The 15989-nt window shown below is 46.3% G+C and overlaps 2 long non-coding RNA genes across 2 annotated transcripts; both read right to left on the bottom strand.

Annotated features, from left to right (window-relative positions):
- Positions 1–9950: 9950 nt before the first annotated feature.
- On the bottom strand, positions 9951–10657 carry LOC109200005 (uncharacterized). The gene is made up of 3 exons (XR_002060236.2): positions 10440–10657; positions 10211–10360; positions 9951–10136 (listed from the first exon to the last, which is right to left on the bottom strand). It is a non-coding gene; the product is annotated as an uncharacterized LOC109200005 (long non-coding RNA).
- A 3881-nt stretch (positions 10658–14538) lies between these two features.
- Positions 14539–15544, bottom strand: LOC109200004 (uncharacterized). The gene is made up of 3 exons (XR_002060235.2): positions 15365–15544; positions 15136–15285; positions 14539–15061 (listed from the first exon to the last, which is right to left on the bottom strand). It is a non-coding gene; the product is annotated as an uncharacterized LOC109200004 (long non-coding RNA).
- Between the last annotated feature and the right edge of the window lie 445 nt (positions 15545–15989).

Genomic DNA, 15989 nt, shown 5'->3' with positions numbered 1-15989 from the left:
TTCAAGTTTTGATACTTTGCATAATACAATGCAACTAGGACCCATGGAAAATTTCTTTTTACACTTAAGTGCAGATAATAGTACTATAAGACAGTTTTACAATGCACTACAAGGTTATAACAAACACAATATTGGAAAACTGATTAGGAGTTGGGAGGGTGACCTCCAGTGTCAGTGTGATGATCATGCCTGGAGTGAGTGCATACAATCTGTGCATTCTTTATTTCTTAGTAACAGATTTAAAGAAATACAATATAAAATTTTACATAGACAGCATAGAACACCTATTTTTCTGAATAAAATAGATCCGAGCAGGTCTGCACAATGTATTAAATGTAAATCTGTGACGGGGTCCTACTTGCACTGTCTTTGGACTTGCTCAAAAATCTCAAAATTCTGGCTCTGTGTAACAAAATAACTAAAAGGTATATTTAAAAGCAGAATACAAAAAGATCCAGCTCAGTATCTATTGGGGCTGCCAATTTCGAACAAATTTCCAGATAAAAACAAACATATACTTCTATGTAAATTACTGTTTTTGGCAAGAAAATGTATTCTTTTTAATTGGATTAATGAAAAACCACCAACAATAACTCAGTGGTATAAAGAAATTTTTAGAGTATTACCAATGGAAAGACTGAGTGCAAAATTAAGTGGCAATAATGATATTTTTTGGGATATATGGCGCCCGCTATTGGATTACTTACCTGATGATCTGAAGAAAACCATAGTGAGAGGGGCAGCCCCACTTCATTGGCGGGTTGAGTTTGTCAGGAGATATGTGTAAATGACTGGTAGACCGAATTATATATACTGTATCAGTTTTCCGTTTACATGTCTCACACTGCTTATTGTGTGTGTGTGGGGGGGGGGGTTCTTTCTTTTTTTCTTTCTTTTCTTTTTTTTGTTCTTCTGTTTTGTATAAAGGGGGGGGGAGGAAAGTTCACCAAAAACATGAAGCAGTGGACAGAGGAAAGTATCCTCACCCTACAAGGATGTTTCGAAGCCACTGACTGGGACAGCCTTCTTTCTCCCTCTGATGACATCGACGAACAAGTCAACACGGTGACATCATACATCTCCCTCTGTGCTGACAACATTATCCCCTCAAAAACAGTCTCCATCTACCCCAACAAAAAACCCTGGATCACCAAGGAACTCAAGGAAATCCTTAATAAAAAAAAGAGGATTTTCTTCACCGGCTCTGCACTGGACAAAAAGGATGTCCACAGGGAGGTGAAGAGGGCCATAAAAACTGCTAAACTGGAGTATAAAAACACAGTTGAAAAAAAATTCACCACAGGGGACCTCCACTCAGCCTGGCAGGGCCTCAAAACCATGGCCTCTGTGACTACTGCGGTCACCACCCCCAGAACCATCCAGGTGGAGGGCAGCAACCCCTCCTCCCTCCCTGACGACCTCAACGCTTTCTACACCAGGTTTGAGACGGACAACATGGCCCAGCTTGAGGAGTCCAGATCCTCACTCAAACCTGGCAGCTCTGCACTCACCTTTAAGACTTGAGGATGTGGTGAGAGCCCTCAGGAGGACCAGGGAGAGGAGCTCACCTGGCCCTGACAACATCAGCAGTCGAGTTCTGAGGCACTGTGCAGGGCAACTAGGAAGTGTGTTCCGGACTCTATTTCAACACTGTGGAAACACTCCACAGTCATCCCCATCCCCAAAAGAAACAACCCAAAGTCTCTGAATGATCTTCGTCCTGTGGCCCTCACCTCCCTGGTGATGAAGGCCATGGAGACTGACCCCCTGATGGACCCACTCCAGTTTGCTTACCGTGCACGCAGAGGTGTTGATGATGCTGTAGCCAAGTACAGGATAGGGTAGGGGAAGTTAAAGCAAGATGGAGAGAATCGGCCAATAGCTAGATTCGTAGGAGGGATAAAGTGAGTTGCGTGGAGAAGAATGAGTGGAGCCATAGATAAAGTTGCTTTGAATTGTATTGAACTATTTAGAAACAATTTAACAGCACTTCTCCAAAAGTTGAATCTGTTCATCTGGACGTAGCGTTTTCTGGGAGAAACGTTTCGCCACTCATCCAAGTGACTTCTTCAGTCTCAGCTGACTGCAGGTTTCACCTCACAGCCCATTGTTCCTTCAGCGGGCTGGTTTCAGTCATTATGGAAATGTACTGTTTATAAGGTTTGGGGAAACCTGCAGTCAGCTGAGACTGAAGAAGTCACTTGGATGAGTGGCGAAACGTTTCTCCCACAAAACGCTACATCCAGATGAACAGATTCAACTTTTGAGATTTACTTTCCTGGATGACTGAGAATGCATCAAGACGTTTAACAGCACTTCATAAACAGGAATGAAAACATAAAATAAAGTACAGTGACAGCAATAATAATAACCATCAGAATCCTATCTGAGCTCAGATATGTCAGTCTTGCCGGCTTAATAGTCAGTGTTCAGTCAAGTCAAATCCAAAAGGTCAAAAGTCTGTGATTGGTGCAATTTCGTCCTACCGCACTGTTGCAATTGTTCGTGAGAGAAGAGCAACCTGCCCTTCTGGGCCAACTCGGAATGGCTGTGGTTCGGTTCAAAGGGAAAGGCTCGCCATCTTCCTCGTCAGGAAGAAATCCAGGTCTCACGATCCCACAAAAAAAACCTAGCCTGTAAACAACAGGGCTATTACTAATTCAGTTCACACACTATGATATATATGGCCATATGTAAATAATGTAAGTGCTATAACAAAACAAGCACAAAACATTAATTCTAATTTCTAACTATAGTCTATACAGTGCATCTTAATCATGAATGCAATCTTTAAATCACAATCAGCTTATTCTATCATCAAGGTGCACATTTCTATCAGAAATCATAAATAAACCATGAACTATGGTAGATTATTTTTTATAGTACTGCCCCTTTAACTGAATTACAGGAGCATTGCTTTGCACTGCATAGCAATGAAGCAACATGTTACTTACACTCAATGTACAGAATAAAATTACCAAAAAATATACAAAAGCCCACAGGCTGTAGTTTTACAGTATGTGGTAAGGCACTGGCACAATAAGAATATGCAGGGACATCTATACAGTGCTGCTCGAGCATCAAATGTAACAAAAAAATAAAATAGATTCATGACCTTTAAGATCAAATTAACTTATCCCAACATCTTATTTTAGTGCGTTTAATATTCAACAAGTAATACTAAACCATCATCAGCACACAAGCTGAGTGCTCAGAGTAGCTGAACTCCATAAGAAACCCCGTGTGTTCTCCCACAGTGAAAACTGGTCAGCTACAGCTATGAGCATTAGCTAGTTAGCTTTTCAATTAGCCTGATTCGCCCAGTCCCAGTTTAACTCACCAGCACGCTTCTAATGTTCAACTCTCAGAGAGGATCTTGTCCGCTTCATCCGCACCCGTGCAGATCTACAACATTGAAATTGGGCCATTATATTCCCTGTTAACTTCTTGTTAGCTTTTTAGCTTCAAGGTTAGCTTAACAGCTTCTGACTCACCGCGATGGTTTCAAAGTCCAAAATGTTCACAACAAATCAGGTCCGGTTCATCCTAACTGTCACCTGGTTAAATATGCTGACGACACAGTTCTCCTGTCACTGCTGTCAGGCCCCTCACAACACCACGCGCCTGCTCTTCAGGAGTTTGTAAATTGGTGTGACAGCTCCAAACTTGAATTGAACGTGAGCAAAACCAAAGAGATGGTGGTGACCTTCTCCAGTAGGCAGAGAGATCTGGCTGCTTCAGTCACCACCACCATCCACGGGAAGCCAGTGGAGGTAGTTGAGGAGTACAAATACCTGGGAGCCATCTTTGACAACCTCCTGAAATTCTCTGCCAATACAGAGGAGATTCTCAGGAGGTGTCACCAACGGCTATACCTCCTTAGGAAACTCAACTCCTTTGGAGTCAGCACACCCATCATGATGACTTTCTACTATGCCTTCCTGGAAAGCATCATGACCTTCTCCATCACCTGCTGGTTCCACTCCCTCAGTTTGTACGTGCTTCGGAGTTTTTATGTGTTTTGGAGTTTTTACGTGTTTTGGAGTTTGTACATTTCAACTTTTAACTATTTAACTATTTTCAGCTTTTTCCTTTTAAATAAATTTAAAGTGAAACAACACAAAACACTGCAAACCACAACAGAATTAAATATAAATATGAAAAAATATGAAAACAAAAAGAAGATGCACATTCTCTGTCATATGGGCCTGCATGAATAAACTTTCTGAATCCTTTATCATCCGCAACTGAAAATAGTTGTGGATGATTACTATACCTTTCTAATGTGACGTTGTTGTCCCTGGCTCTCTTTCGCTCTCTTTCCCTCCTGCTCTGTTCCTGTGCTACTGAGAGTGTAACTACTGCCCCTCCCCCCTCTTCCTAGCGCAAAGCACAAGGCTCGCTTGCAGAGTGAAGTGGAAAAAAAGTGCGAGAGTGAGGGTGAGAGAATGAAAAAAAACTAAACCACGGCTCCCAATAAGGAATCGGCTCGCGTGGTTCACTTGAAGGAGCCGGCTCTAACAGCCATTTTGTTCACGACTGACACATCACTACCAAGAACGCAGCGTGATCATTCTAAAATTGGAACCGCAGTGTACTTGATGACATCTTTGTTCCAGAGTCTTTAAATATGTGATGTCTTGATAAATCAAGCAATTATTTGAAGTTTACACAGCTACATTCTCGCCTGAAAATATCTTTTAAGATTATTTTGTGACCCAGAAATAGTAATATTCAGTGTTGGGTAAGTTACTTTAAATTAGTAACTTAGTTACATTACTAGTTACTTCTCTAAAAAAGTAACTCAGTTACTTCAAGTTACTCGTTACTTTCAAAGTAACTAGTTACTAGGGAAAGTAACTTTGGTTTTACTCAGAATTCTCTTGTTAATGTGTTGCTTCCCTAACTGGATACCCAGCAAGATTGCCAGTCTTCTAGCTTGCTTACTTGCCACAAGTGCACTGTGCCACCTACCAACAGAAAGGAAAAAATAATGTGCACATTTCCACGAGAGAAATCCGACGCCTGGACCGTCGTTGACCGCCGCCATGATTCTAGCCTGCTTTTTACATCCAACACAAAAACTGCAGTCGTGGTGCTTTTGATTGTACTCAGAACTTGGAAATTCTGCCTTCTGAATAGGAAGATGTAGGTAACACCAGACTGCAGATGAGCTGCATACAGGGCTGGACTGGGACAAAAAAATCGTCCCGGGCATTTTGACTCGAGACCGGCCCACCATTATAGGAAAAATCATAAAGCCTTTGAATGAAAATAAACACTGTTGTGACAGTGATGTACACTGTTCTGATGGTATATATGTATCAATCTATCAATTGTTTGTTGTAAGACTCAGATAATTTTTTTTTTAAAAGCGAGACATTTTAAATGAGAATAATAAAGAAAACTATTTCCTTGCCCCCCCCCTTTCCCTGTTAATGCCCTAAATGGACCCCTGGCAACACTTTGCTAGACCCGCCCCTGCACAGTTACCAGCTGTCAGCTACTTAGAAAAGGATCCTGGTGTTATTTGTCTCTCAGAAACAGTTCATAACTTCCCTTCAACTCATTCATGTCACCTACAAGGTAAACCTGTTTCTACATCACCTGTTCAGCTCTGATGATTCAGTAAGGACATCTCCTGGTTTCATCTGCATGTTTCCCTCTCACCAGATAACCAAACCCATATCATGACCAGCAGCTTTACAGCTGTGGCTCCAGCAAACATCAGCTGATACTAGAAATTAATATTAAATAAATTCTAACAACAGCTGATCAAGCTTAAACGTGCTGCTGTTGTTTAACGCGACATCCGCTGGTTTCCTCTTTCTGGCGCAAAGTGGGCGATAAATAAACAAGAGAGAAAAGCCGATCAGCTGATCATTGATCAGTTTCGTGATTGAAGTAGAAACAGGAGAGGAGAGAATGAGAGAAGAAGAGGCAGCTGTGCAGCTTCAGCTTTGTGTCTTTTTCATTGTAGCTGAAGTCCGGGACAAACTGTGTTCCTTTTCACCTCAGTACGAAACGCGTAATATTTTCTCTGAATACAAGACGATTCTGTTTTTTAGGGGACGGTTGGCAACTCTAATAATTAACCATATGAACAAAATAAAGTTCAACATCAGTAACATAGCACCCACACAGCTGTATAGAAACTCCGTCATGCTAGCTAGCACGCAGTACGAAAATGTCAGCATACCAAAAATAAACTCCACCTAAACTTGGTTTATATCTGACCCAGATAGACTGCAGGTCATAACTTCTTACCTGAAGTTCAGTTCACCTGACACTCGGACGGGCGGCCGCTTCGGGTCTCTCCTCTTGCCTCCCTTTTCCTTCATCCACCTGCTGGCTTCCACCACTTGCTAATGTTATTGAATCTGTGGAAGCTCCGCGATATCCACCACACGAAGTAACGAGTAACGAGCCTATCTAAATCCCAGTAACGAGTAACGCGTTCCTGGTTTTGGCATAATAACTAGTTACCGTGCTCGTTACCACAATAATAACGTAGTTACTGTAACGCGTTACTTAATAACGCGTTACTCCCAACACTGGTAATATTTAGAACTTTTAGCCACTCTCCTCTGCCATTGCCGTGTTTGAGTTTTGGACGAAATGCGTCCTGGGACCAAGTACACACAAGTCACCACCGATGCATGCTCAATAAAATGGGAGCAAGCACTTTGGTAACAGTGGGAAGGAAAAACTCCCTTTCAACAGGAAGAAAGCTCCAGCAGAACCAGGCTCAGGGAGGATCGGCAATCTGCTGCAACCAAGGAGGAAGACAGGACAAAGACACACTGTGAAAGACAGCTAGAGATAAATAATAACAAATGATTTAAAGGCGAGTAATGTAGTGTTTAGCATTTTGGCTATGCCTCCTCGGCGGCTTGTAGCCTCTTGTTGTCATCCACTAATCTCATCTCAACCTTATACCCTCCATTTCTACCTGAATCACCGTGGTGATCACTTTAAAATCTTTTTGCTGGTCTTCATCTTTGGTTTGTGCTGTCAGCTTTATGTTGATACCTAAACACAAAGACAAAGATCCTATTTGTGTCCTCATTAGGGCAGGAATTTGTGTTGGTGTCTGAGAATGTAGCTTATAGGTTTATATTGTTAAAAGGTAATTACGAGACAATGCGCTTCAGGTCATCTTACAGACAAGTGCGATAGTAACAAGTAATATGACAAATTACTCCTGGGAGTAATGTACTGTATTACTTTTTAAAGAAGTTTTCTGTATAATATATCTGATACATAACTTTTACAACCTCGATACTGATTAAAACAAAAAGGGGGAAATACCTCCAATATGCACAAACATTTAACCACACAACATGCAACTTGTTTGCACAAATATAGTGACTTTGATATGCTGCTAAGCATAAATGACAATCACAATACAAATCTAACACCACCATAGGTGTTAGATTTGTATTGTGATTGTCATTTATGCTTAGAAATATCTACTTATATATGCTTAGAGTTTATAATTAGTTGTAGATTGGTAGAGGTCTGATCCTTAATAGTCTGCAAACTTTGTGTGCATTCCAGAGCACTCTGGGAGCATGGGAAAGGTCGTACCTTGTCTTATTGTTCTATGGTAGGATAAACGTGTTTTAGTCTAAGTGCTTTTTGTTTAGATGAACTGCTGGACTTCCAGGCCAGCAGGTTTAGGGAAGTCATATATGGGGTCATGCTTTGACCCACACACACACACACACACACACACACACACACACACACACACACAAGGTATTCTTTGTTTACATGCATACCTATGTAACAACCAGCCCATTGTTCCTTCACTGGGCTGGTTTCAGTCATTATGCAATGTACTGTTTATAAAATTGGGGAAACCTGCAGTCAGCTGAGACTGAAGAAGTCACTTGGATGAGTGACGAAACGTTTCTCCCACAAAACGCTACATCCAGATGAACAGAATCAACTTTTGGAGATTTACTTACCTGGATGGTTGAGCATGCATCAAGACGACACAGTGTAAGGGCTTGGAGGTGTGCTGCCTGCTCCTCGGTAGCTGTTCTGTTCTTGTTCCATTTCTGGCTTCAACTTTTTTCAACTAAGCTACTGTCCAAAAATTATCAAAGAAAGTCTTCTTCTGTAGACATGTTACATTAAACATAGCAAACAAATTCCTTCATAATAATGAAAGTGCTTTTTATATGAACCTGCATTAGTAAGACAATTGTAATAAGAGAGTAACTCTTTCAATCAGTGTCAATGCTTTTTGCACACAAAGGCGATGGAGCGAAACTAGTAAAAGTGTTCCCATTTCCATGGCCATTTGGGATCTGTCATGAATCCTCACAGTGCACATCCCAGAACACAACAGTTATGAAAGATAAAACACACATTTTGTTCTTTTTTCTTAACATTTCCACACTAAAGCACTTGAATGTGCGACAAGTTGTGTTTACTGTCAGACGAGTAGAAGCTCTTTAAGTACTTACTCATGGGTAAAAAATTCTGAATGACATGACATGGTTTTCAGCTGTTCCAAAAAGAGCCACACACCACAGCTCTGTTTTATTGATTAGGCTAGGATGACACTTGGTCATTGCCTGTGGTTCACACATTTTAAAGCTCAGATTCTGATGTTAACGTATTATTTGTATTATTCTATCATATTTAGGAGTTGAGTTTTGCTTTTTTGATCTTCTCCCATTTCATTCACTGTCCCTGGGCTTTGTGAGACCACCTTAGCAGATCTCCTGCCATTGGACTTCCAGGAGTACCAGCTTTCTTGGAGTTACCTTTGTCCACAAGGGGCTTTCTGAACATAGACTCAGCTCTGCTCTTCACTGAACGTGCCCCACAATATCAGCATTATGGAGTGGTGACTTATTTTGTAGTACGGTATCTATTTCCAAACTGTTACACTATATAGTTTTGCTGCCGAAAATGAATAGTGTTTTTTTAGGTTTCCATTGGAGAGGGATAGAAAACAGTTTCTGTGATCCTGTAGCCTTAACCCTTTAAGTTTTACCCGTTTTTGGCAGTTCACTGGAAGCAAATGCTGTTGGCAGGATAATAAACACATACTTGCTTATGTTAAACAATTAAACCCAATAAGCACACTGCCTCCAAAGCCACTCACCAAAGTAAAAGAAAGCTGTATCACATCTACTGGTAGTTATATTGTCATTTCCTCCACAACAGCTGAAAGCGAATAGCCAGCAAAACTATAAACAGTGTGTTTGTAGCTTCACCATACTTCTAATTGTTTAAGCCAACAAAGGGACAGGCATGTAGCCGACTGTCGTAAGACACAATCGAGCCATCTCGATTAAACCCACAAACTGATGAGAGCATAAATCCTGCCCAGAAGAAGGCAAAGGAATACTGAGTGAGACTCAAAGCCCAGATTACTTTATGCTGTGGGAGACACTGCCCATTAATGAAATTGCATGTGAGCCACCACTCAGCACAACAACAACAAGTGGAGGAGAGAGAGAGAGAGAGAGAGGAGAAACAGAGCAGGGAGCATAACCTACCCAGCTACACTTTATCATAGTTCTCTACTGGAAACTATGATAAAAGTCCCTCACATTAGCAGCCTCTCTTCTAACACTTAAATTATAATATGTTATAATACTGTGGCGTGTTGGGAGCGGCTAGTTATCTCCCATTACGCCTTGGGAACATGTATTACTATTTAAGACGAGGAAACTGTGTTATTTACATCTGTTACTGTTACGTGACTCTTAACTGTTCCTGGTAATGCACTGACAGTTGTTGTTTGATGCAAAGAGATGTTTTACCATGAGTGAGTTTCTGTGCGGGGTTATTGAGCCTCTGAAGCACAGTGTAGTATAACGAACTGTTCAATAAAGAGCTTAACCTTTCTGTTTGGGATGGAATAGTAGGCTCAACCTCTGTGTGGATCCTTTGTTAATATTGTGGCAAACAGAGGAGTGTCATGAACCGAAGTTCAGTGCACAAGCTGAACCCAGAAGCAGAGCCAACACACACGCAGGAGTACGAGAAAATAAACTTTATTCTAACTAAAGGTGTCCCGGGAGGGTTAAGGAAAACACACGTGAAACTAGAGAAACCAAGGCACCGGGAGAAGAGTCGCGCAGGAACGCCGAAAACGGGACTGAGGGAGGCTGCAACAGAAAAAGAGAAGAATTACTGGGATGCGGGGAAAAGCGGCACACGTGAGGGAGAGTTTGAGTCTTACAGTCAAAGCGGGGCCGTGAGAGCCGGAGGGAGGGGTGAAGGTCCGCGGGGAGCTCCAGGGAAGGCAAAGTGAGGGATACTGAAGGTGATCAAAAAACTCCAGGCGGGCAGGTGGACAGGCAGGTGGCTCAAAAACACGCCGAGCAGTTATCTGAGTGCACAGGGAGAAATCAGCGCTCATGCAGACAAATGAGGGTTTTCACAATCGCTTCCCTGTAGGCATACGTTACCGCTGTGAGACGATTACGGACTGGCGTGGAGCAGCAGGCTGGGCTGGATCAAGTAGTCCACCTGATAATCGCCTGGGATGAGATGCAGGTGTAGAGTTAACAGCCACGCCCGTGGGCGTGAGCATCGCATCAGCTCCTCGGACGCCGGGCCGCGGACCATGACAGTACCCCCCCTCAAGGGTCGCCCCCAGGCGGCCGGCCGGACTGCTGCCTGCGGAGAGAAGCATGGAAGGCAGAGATGAGACGGGGATCCAGAATGAAGGAGCGCGGGACCCAGAGGCGGTCCTCGGGGCCGTACCCCTCCCAGTCCACGAGATACTGCCAACCCCGCCCGCGCCGGCGCGCATCCAGGATCCGTCGGACCGCATAGGCAGGATGGCCGCCGACGAGCCGTGCGGGAGGAGGGGGCTCGGGAGGCGGGCACAGAGGACTGCGGCGGACCGGTTTAATCTGAGAGACATGGAACGTGGGATGCACCCGCCAAGAGGCCGGAAGTCGGAGCCTGACTGCCACCGGGTTGATGACTCGGTCCACCTCGTACGGTCCAATAAAGCGGGGTGCCAGTTTTCGAGACGAGCCCCGAAGCGGGATGTTTCCAGCTGCCAACCAGACCTTTTGTCCCGGACGATATTCAGGGGCCGGGGCACGGCGGCGATCGCATAGTGCGCGTGCCGTTCCTTCGCGCGCAGGAGGGCCCGGCGCACGCTGCGCCACACCCGTTGACAGCGCCGGAGGTGATGTGGAGCTGACGGGACGGAGAGGGCTAGTTCCTCTTCTGGAAAGAGCGGAGGCTGATAACCGAGGGACGCTTCGAATGGGGATAACCCGGTGGAGGACGAGGTGAGAGTGTTATGGGCGTACTCCACCCAAGGCAGGTAAGTGGCCCAAGAGGAGGGATTTTGACTGGCTACACACCTTAGCATAGTCTCCAGCTCCTGGTTTAGACGTTCGGTCTGTCCGTTGGACTGCGGGTGGAAACCGGAGCTCAGATTGACCCTAGCGCCTAGAATGGAGCAGAAGGTCTTCCACACTTGTGAGGAGAACTGGGGCCCCCGATCGGAGACGATTTCAAGGGGGATTCCGTGGAGTCTGAAAACATCAGTGATTAATGTTTGGGCTGTCTCCGCGGCCGAAGGCAGCTTTGTCAGCGGGATGAAATGAGCGGCCTTAGAAAATCTATCCACAACGGTGAGGACTACACATTTCCCGGAGGAGGTAGGGAGACCGGTAACAAAGTCTAGGGAGATGTGAGACCATGGCCGGTGGGGTGTAGTGAGCGGGTGGAGCTGACCTACGGGGTGCTTGGTGGAAGATTTATTACGAGCGCAGACGGCACAAGCAGACACGTAAGCTCTCACGTCCTTTATTAGTGACTTCCACCAGAAGTGTCTTCTGAGGAGGTGTATCGTTCTACTCACGCCTGGGTGGCACGTGAATCGTGCGGTATGGATCCAGTGGATGACCGCCCACGGGCGGCAGCGGGAACGAAGCGCCGCCCAAGTGGACCGGTACCTGGATCAGGGTCCTCCGGGAGAGCTCGGCGAATGGTCTCCTCGATTTCCCAGGTGAGAGTGCCCACCACGCAGGCGGCGGGTAGGACGGTGGCGGGAGAGAACGCTTCATCGTCGGAGGTATATAGACGGGAGAGCGCATCGGGCTTGATGTTCCGTGACCCTGGACGATAGGAGAGAGTGAAGTTAAAGCGAGCGAAGAACAGAGACCAGCGGGCTTGGCGTGGATTTAATCTCTTGGCAGTTCTCAGGTACGTTAGATTTTTATGATCTGTCCATATGAGGAAGGGCTGTTTAGCCCCCTCCAGCCAGTGGCGCCATTCTTCTAAGGCGAGTTTAATAGCCAAGAGTTCCCTGTCGCCGATGTCGTAGTTCTTCTCCGTGGGGGTGAGTCGGCGCGAGAAGTAGGCGCACGGCCGGAGTTTGTTTTGAGGCCCGGATCGCTGGGAGAGAACTGCTCCAACTCCAGCATCAGACGCGTCAACCTCAACGATAAACTGTTTAGAGGAGTCGGGATGGGTTAGAATAGGTGCGGATGTGAATAAGTGCTTTAACTTAACGAAGGCCGCGTGGGCCTCTGGAGACCAGGTGAAAGGTACCTTAGATGAGGTGAGCTGGGTGAGAGGCGTGGCCACTTGGCTGTAATTCCGGATGAAGCGGCGATAAAAGTTCGCAAACCCGAGAAAGCTTTGGAGCTTCTTCCGTGACTCCGGGACCGGCCACTCTAGGACCGCCTTGACCTTCACTGGGTCGGTCTTCACCTGCCCACCTGCTAGGACGTAGCCCAAGAAGGAAATGGATGCAGTGTGGAACTCACACTTCTCTGCCTTGACATACAGTCTGTTCTCGAGCAGCCGCTGTAGTACGCTCCTCACATGGACGTGATGCTCCTCAAGCGTTTTGGAAAAAACCAGGATATCATCCAGATACACAAAAACAAACACGTTCAGGAAATCCCGTAACACGTCATTGACCAGGGCTTGGAAAACCGCCGGGGCGTTAGTTAAACCAAACGGCATCACTAAATATTCAAAGTGCCCTAATGGAGTATTGAATGCGGTTTTCCATTCGTCACCTTCTCGTATTCGAACCAGATGATAGGCATTCCGCAGGTCCAGCTTAGTAAAAACCGTGGCTTCCTGGAGCGACTGGAAAACAGAGTTGATTAGCGGGAGGGGGTATTTATTCTTGACAGTGATGTCGTTTAAACCCCGGTAATCGATGCACGGGCGGAGCGACCCGTCCTTCTTTCCTACAAAGAAAAAACCCGCAGCAACGGGGGAGGATGACGGCCTAATTCTTCCTGCTGCTAGCGACTCTTGGATGTAATTCACCATAGTTTCTCTTTCGGGACGAGACAGGTTGTATAATCTGCTAGAGGGCAGCGAAGCTCCCGGGAGTAAATCAATAGCGCAGTCATACGGACGGTGAGGTGGCAGCGAGAGCGCCTTGTCCTTACTAAACACCTGCTGTAAATCGTGATATTCGGGGGGAATGGAAGAGAGGTCTGGTGCTTGTGGCTGAACAGGAATCCGTTCAGCTGAGGAGGGGGGAACGGCTGATCGTAAGCAGTTCGCCAGGCAAAACAAACTCCAGCTGGTGATTCTTCTCCCAGCCCAATCAATATGAGGGTTATGTCTCTGTAGCCAGGGATAGCCTAAGATAAGCGGGGTGTCAGGGGAGGGAAAAGTGAAAAAAGAAAGCCGCTCGTTGTGGTTTCCTGATGTGATTAACCGTACAGGCTCGGTCTGGTGAGTGATAAAGGCAAACACCTGATTATTCAACGTAGACGCGGGGATGGGCGGTTCAAGTGGAGTAAGTGATAACCCTAACTTGTTAGCCAGTCTCTCGTCCATGAGGTTCTGTTCCGCCCCGGAGTCCACCAGCGCGGGGCATGTGAAAGTTTGGTTGTTAGTTACGATGGTAACAGACAGTAACAATCGGGGTCTAGTTGTGCTTAACGTGCTGCCCACCCGTATCCCCGGACTTACCGGTGGGCCGGTTCGTTTGGGCGGACCGGGCAAACAGCGATGTGATGACCGGACTTCCCGCAGTACAGGCAGTCCCCAGCCCGAAAGCGGCGTTCCCTCTCCTCCGGAGAAAGCCGAGAGCGTCCGATTTGCATGGGTTCGGGCGGAGGAGGCGACGGAGGACGCGCGCACGCAGCCACGGGAGGGGACGAAGAGGCCCGAATCCCGGGGCGCAATACGGGACTCAAGGGCTTAAGCCGCCGCTCGGCATCCCTCTCCCGCAGGCGTCTATCGATCCTGCGGGCGAGGGAAGCCAATTCTTCAAAGGATTTCGTTTCCTCGTGGAACGCTAGCTGGTCTTTCATCTGATCGTTCAGCGACCGTAAAAAGACCCCACGGAGGGCCGAATCGGGCCAACCCACAGCAACCGCCCTGGTACGAAATTCGACTATATACTCAGCAATACTACGCCGCCCTGACGGAGCGCGAGTATTTTCTGTGCGGCGTCGTCCTCCGAGACAGGAGGAGAGAACGTCGCCTTGAACTCCTCCAGAAAATCGTCGAAATCACAACTACGAATGGGGTGAGAGGTTAAATAAGCCTCAGCCCATGCTAAAGCCCGTCCCCGTAACAACCCAACAAAGTGGGAAATCTTAGCAGCATCCGTGGGGAAGGCGTGCGGCGTGCGGCTGAAAAATAAGGAGCATTGGAAAAGGAACCCCCCACACAGGTCTAATTCACCGTGGAAGGGTTCCAGCGGAGGAGGTGAAACGCTGCGGTGCACGGGGTCGGGCTGGTTGACCCGCAGCTGATCCTGAGTGTCACTGAGCTCCTGGTAACGGTCTTGGAGTGACTGGAGCTGCTGATCGTGGCGACCGAGAATAGCGCCCTGTTTGTTAATAGCGGAGCGTAGTGGCTCTGCTGGGTCCATACTGGCCAGTCCGTACTGTCATGAACCGAAGTTCAGTGCACAAGCTGAACCCAGAAGCAGAGCCAACACACACGCAGGAGTACGAGAAAATAAACTTTATTCTAACTAAAGGTGTCCCGGGAGGGTTAAGGAAAACACACGTGAAACTAGAGAAACCAAGGCACCGGGAGAAGAGTCGCGCAGGAACGCCGAAAACGGGACTGAGGGAGGCTGCAACAGAAAAAGAGAAGAATTACTGGGATGCGGGGAAAAGCGGCACACGTGAGGGAGAGTTTGAGTCTTACAGTCAAAGCGGGGCCGTGAGAGCCGGAGGGAGGGGTGAAGGTCCGCGGGGAGCTCCAGGGAAGGCAAAGTGAGGGATACTGAAGGTGATCAAAAAACTCCAGGCGGGCAGGTGGACAGGCAGGTGGCTCAAAAACACGCCGAGCAGTTATCTGAGTGCACAGGGAGAAATCAGCGCTCATGCAGACAAATGAGGGTTTTCACAATCGCTTCCCTGTAGGCATACGTTACCGCTGTGAGACGATTACGGACTGGCGTGGAGCAGCAGGCTGGGCTGGATCAAGTAGTCCACCTGATAATCGCCTGGGATGAGATGCAGGTGTAGAGTTAACAGCCACGCCCGTGGGCGTGAGCATCGCATCAGCTCCTCGGACGCCGGGCCGCGGACCATGACAAGGAGTCTTTATAACAAAGGCATTAAAAATCCCACAAATTATACACGTTTGGTTTTTTTTATTTACATTTGCTTGAACAAGATGAGTAATGGAAGGACTGAAGGGATGCTGTAACAAGAAAGCCACTTACAGTGCATCCGGAAAGTGTTTACAGTATTTGACTTGTTCCACATTTTGTCATGCTAAAGCCTTACTCCAAGATGGATTCAATTCATCTCAAGATTCTAAATGCAATAACTCTTAATGACAAAGTAAAAAAAAATGTTTGCTTGATATTCTACCAATAATTATAAATAAGAAACAAAAATAAAACATGTATATAAGTATTCACAGTCTTTGTTAAAGACTTTTAAACCTCTCAAGCTACATTAGGCTGGATGGGTGTTATTGCTGCACAGCCATTTTCAGATCTCTCCACAGACGTTCAGTTGAGTTCAAGTCTGGAATTCGGCTGGGCCACT

This window comes from Oreochromis niloticus, linkage group LG2, assembly GCF_001858045.2.
Source record: "Oreochromis niloticus isolate F11D_XX linkage group LG2, O_niloticus_UMD_NMBU, whole genome shotgun sequence".
Lineage (NCBI taxonomy): Eukaryota > Metazoa > Chordata > Actinopteri > Cichliformes > Cichlidae > Oreochromis > Oreochromis niloticus.
Note: the sequence above shows the minus strand (reverse complement) of the source record. Positions and strands in the feature narration are given on the sequence as shown.